The sequence below is a fragment of the Bactrocera oleae genome, chromosome 2 (assembly GCF_042242935.1).
Source record: "Bactrocera oleae isolate idBacOlea1 chromosome 2, idBacOlea1, whole genome shotgun sequence".
NCBI lineage: Eukaryota > Metazoa > Arthropoda > Insecta > Diptera > Tephritidae > Bactrocera > Bactrocera oleae.
This window is the reverse complement of record NC_091536.1, coordinates 12758629-12764015: the sequence shown is the minus strand read 5'-3', so window position 1 is coordinate 12764015 and position 5387 is coordinate 12758629. Positions and strand designations below refer to the sequence as shown.

Sequence of the window (5387 nt, the reverse complement as noted above, 5' to 3'; positions counted from 1 at the left end):
TATTGAGAATTTCGGCAAGCAGACAACATGGATTTTCAATCATGTGTAACAACGAGAACAACAACTACTTTACCACAATTACAGTAATAAATGCCAAAATAATGTACATTTATGTACAGAAAAGCCTCTCCAACACACACGCACACACGCAAATTGTGGTTATGTCAGTCAAGTTGAGCAGCAAGCAATAACAAATTTACGCTTCATACACTAGGGGAAAATATATAAATATTTCTACTTTAAACTAAACCAGTGCTTTTAGTTATAATTCTTGTGTTCGACTTACATATATACCTATAATTCCTGCTTAGTCATGTCACAGGCATATATTGTTGTTTTTATATTAATTGTTACTTAGCCAGCTATCATTATCTACTAACTTCACTAAATTTCTGCTTATTTTATACACAAATACATTTCGATGTGCCAGTTGACCTACATGTCGTATGAGTGACATTTGAAAATGCTGCACAATGATTTTCTTCTCGTTGTCACCCGAGCATCTCTTGTGGTTGGCATGCAAGTTGTAGTTATTAAAGCTCATTCAATAAACATATGTTAACATATATACAAATATACACAATTTGTTTAACTTGTTTATTACAATATTTTGCTTTAAGTAAAGCATATGTAAATAAAGGTGGCGAAGATTTCAATAGAAAATAATCATGCAAATATATAATTATTAGTTTGCCATATGTGCGCCCAAATCAATTTCATATTTATGCTTAATCTATTTACATTGAAACTGTTAGTTGCACACGCAACAATACGTATGTGTTTTCTACTGAATTTACATATGCTGTTATTACTTCTTATACACCTTACAATAAGCTTTGGTGTTTTGTTTGTTTTAATTATATTCATTATTTCTTTATCTTTGTCTGCTATTAATTATCACATTGAAAATACTCGTACTCATTCTTGTAGTTGCCCATAAGTAAATATGCAATACAAAGTGGGTAGAGTTATATGTTGACCTACAGGGCGTATGAGTGACGTACTGAAACAATCAGTGGTTATCAATTATCCCGTCTCTACTGTATCTGACTAAGCATTTTTGACGCCTTCTGGCAAGCTACAATATAACAATCAACGGTAATTGCAGGAAGTTAAATAAGTTGTGGCAATTAGTAAGAGTTGATAATATGTTTCAGTGTATATAAGGTTATTGCTATTGTGGGAAATATTTTAAACGCAGTTACTCTATATATTATTTTAATTTAGTAACAATTCTAGCATATGCATATAAATAAATAATTTAAAAATTTCGTAAAAATTTCACTCAATTTTAAAATTTTGGAGAACTTTTGCGTATTAGTTAATGCGAAACATTATTGTACAATTTAAATAACAAACTGAAAATACGTACTTGTATCGACAAAACTTTGCAGGCAGAGTGGAAAATCTAAACTAACGTTTATTTTGTGAAAAATTATATGAAGAAGGTAAAATGATGTATAAAATAAGATGAAGACTGAGGTAAATAGATATAATTGGGTTACTGGAAGAGAGCAATTGCGATTGGTGGCTTTTCGCTAGCGAAATCTTTAATCCTCGCATATTGTCCTATTTCTCCGAAATAGAACTTAGATTTGAGCATGAATCGATCAGGTAAAGGCAAACAACTCGCAGATATAATGCTATGCTCATAAACGCAGAGACTGCCTATTCTCCACCTAACCTTTGGAGCAAGGTTTTTTATGCTCCTGAAACATGTTGCTACAGAGTATAATAGTTTTGTCCCCTAAAGGTTGTTTGTATCACCTAAAACTAATCAAGATAGATACAAGGTTATATATATAATCAGGATGACGAGACCACGATTACTTCCCATATAACACAATTTTAAATTCTGATTCTTTCACATTCCAGTATACAAATAAAGCATCAATTAATATATCATAGTAAAACTAAAGTGAAATAAAATAATGAATTGCGAAACTCCGCTTGACGTTTTCACATCAACTCTTTATATTAAATTAATCTTCTTCAGTTGAGTTTATATCCCATATATCTCATGTGAAGATGATTTTAATACAATTTTAGCTGACGCGAAGTAAAATATAGTAATGAAACTAATTGAGTCCATGACCTATAATATACTAAATAAAATAATAAATTTGATTGTAATTAATTAACGGTTTCGTCGAATAATGAATTTTGGATTGTTTCGCAACATTTTTTAATATAAAGTTTTCCTAACACCTGAGCGTATTTTCCCTGCTTTGATCCTTGCAAGTTGCAAGAGTATAAAATGTTCGGTTACAACCGTACTTAGCCCATCCGTACTTGTTTTTTTTTTATCTACAGGTTTAGAATATTAGCTTTCACGTGGGACTTTGTTAGTTTACATTCATGCTGTTGAAATTCGAGAGGTTATCGAAATAAAGAGGAAATGCTCTCAGTCTCTCCTGCTATATCCACTGACTCTGCATTGTATGCATTGTTATTATCATGAAATTTGCACATAACTTTTATGCTTTCAAAGCAATAAAAGAAATGTAAATCTAAATTCACTGAAAAAATTCGTTGAAGCTCTTTGAAATAATACTTGTATTTCTGGAAAAAAATTTTGATTTAAAAATTTACATATTTTTATTTTATGTTAAAATACATGCTTCCATTATAGAGTATCAAAATATTCAAGTTTTAAAATGAAACATATACTAGTATGTAAAACATACAATACATATTGTATGTAAAACATACAAGTGTATGTTTGGAAAAAAAAATTCTTTTCATTCAATAACTTTCTGCTAAAAAACTGTACGATTGAATTTTTAGCAATTATACAATATTTTACAATTTTGAATATTTTGCATGAAGTACAATATAATAAGAACTTTTGTAGGAATTGTAATTTTACCTTATGCACTTATGAAAAATATTTCCTTTGAAACTATTGAAACTAATTGAGCTTGTATATACGAGATCGTACAAGTACAAGAATTCAACACATACAATTTTTTATACCCTGAACAGGGTGTATATATTAGGTTTGCCACAATGTTTGTAACACCCAAACGGAAACAGCAGAAACCCTATTAAGTATTTATATAAATGATCAGCATAATGAGCTGAGTTGATTCAGCCATGTCCGTCTGTCTGTATATATACGGACTAGGCAATGGTGTAACCTCCGATGAAATTGTTCAGATCATGTCCTCATAGCTTTACGCTGGCATAATAATGCATAAATTTCAGTGTTGCCAAGTGTCAGGATGGCCGAGTGGTCTAAGGCGCTGCGTTCAGGTCGCAGTCTACTCTGTAGGCGTGGGTTCGAATCCCACTTCTGACAATAATAAACTTTTTATAAAAAAATATTACAGCTGTTCCTACTATATCTACTAAATACAAATCTGTACATACTAGCTACAGTCAAAGCGTAATTGCATTTTCTCTAGTAACAATTACACAATACTTAGTGAGAGCAATATAAGATGGGATAGTCGAATTTCAGAAGTTTCTTATCGCGGTACTTACGGAAATCAGTGGTGTTGGCACTATTTGAATACGAATACACATTATACGCAGGACCGACGAGAGAAAAACCGGGTCCAGGGATAAAAAAAAGGTGAGGGCCACCTCCCTACAGTAATGTTTTTAATATTTTATACATTTAATTAACTATCATCCCACTTACTACTTTAATGTTTTTGAATAACAAGTCCAATGCAACGTAGTGTTTTATGCTCTCATCACATCTGTATTAAACTTGCTTTCTTGTTGATGTTTTGTACGATTTACAAAATCAATAATGTATAAATCAGTTCATAAATATTTTTTTCAGATTATGCGGGAATATATACATACCTATAAGGATAGCAAGACTTGACAATTAATAAGAAGACAGAAACATTTCATTCAAACACATATTTATTGATCTAATTAATGAAAAAACGGTTCTTTTGACATCTGTTGACTATTAAGATTAAGTTTTTGAACATGCAATTCAAAATCCGCCAAAACTTCAATTATTTTGAATTTAGAAATGAGCTTTTCGAGCTTTGGTGACAGCGAATGCGTCGAAAATAGTCTGAAAATCCAACTTTTTGGCTAATTCTACCTCTAGGCACAGTGTAGCTAGTTCCGAAATCTACTCTGTGGCGGGCATGATCGATGAAAATTTTTTATCCTTACTGAGTACTAAACGAACGTTCATCACTTCATATAGAAACGGGTAAAGTACAAATTATTATCAAAGCGATGCAAATATTCCGGAAAATTCTTCCTAATTCTCGAGCATAAGTTCTATGGAGTAAGACGAATTTCAAAATTTGCAACGTAGACGTGTCTGAAGTGAATAGCTTCATTGCACAACTTGTCAGATACATCAATGGAATACTTGTTTGCAAATTTCTTGCAGCTGCTTTAAGTTTATCATCTTTCATATCATGGAACTACCATAGAAATGAGAATGATTCATTTATGTCACGCACTGCGGCAAATCTTCTCTTCATTCCACAGATAACGCTGTCAAGTATGACGTAGAAAATTCTAATTTTCAATTCAATTACTTCTTTAAAACATTATAATTCTAAACTATTCACTTAATTATAAGTAATTATATTAGATAGACACAGTTTTTAGTATATTTCTGTGCATTTTAATTATATTAGAATCTATAGGCATTTTTGAATCGATGCCTCTCTACTCGGTGTGCTCTCTTCTCAAATATATTACATTTAAAGTCAACAACAACGTTATTTAGCTGAATAAATTATAATAAAATTTGTAGATTACTCACAAAATATTACAAATACCTACTATTCTAGCTCTATTTGAATATGCCAGTTTCTTTCCTTTATATCAGTTGTATGTTCGATTCGGCACTCTGTCAAATTTTATAGATTGATTTGTATAGGGGAGAATGATTATTATTTTAAATCACAATTATTAACGACATCAACATGTCTAAAAGTATGAACTCGAAGAAATATACAGCAACAACAAAAAGTCGCATATCTTACTACAATTATAAAATACATAAACCGATAAATATAGATATACTATCCCCAAGCATATCACTTATCACTCACTTTTCATTGATATATTAGTAATAATAGCTCTTCATTTAATACTTGTTGTTGTTTGTTTCTGCGCATTCGTCAGATACAATAATGTACACGACATTACGCGCATTCGTCACTGGCAAACCGATGATTGGTTGCTTAGTTAGTCGCTTGAATGGCTATGTGCCCCGCTACACAGTTGACCGCTCGTATGCGCTGCGCATTAGAATTATGTAGTTACTTAGCATTTGCTTTTATATATTTAGCTTTTAATATTCATAGCGAGAGCGAGAATAGAATGAACGATAAGCAATCGTAAGCAGTTTTAGCGTGTTGCGGTGAAGTGAGCATTCTTGATTTTTGTGACCAATT

The 5387-nt window shown here is 31.5% G+C and overlaps 1 non-coding gene across 1 annotated transcript; it reads left to right on the top strand.

The window, feature by feature from the left end:
• Positions 1–3218: 3218 nt before the first annotated feature.
• On the top strand, positions 3219–3301 carry TRNAL-CAG (transfer RNA leucine (anticodon CAG)). The gene has a single exon. It is a non-coding gene; the product is annotated as a tRNA-Leu (tRNA).
• The last annotated feature ends 2086 nt before the right edge of the window (positions 3302–5387 follow it).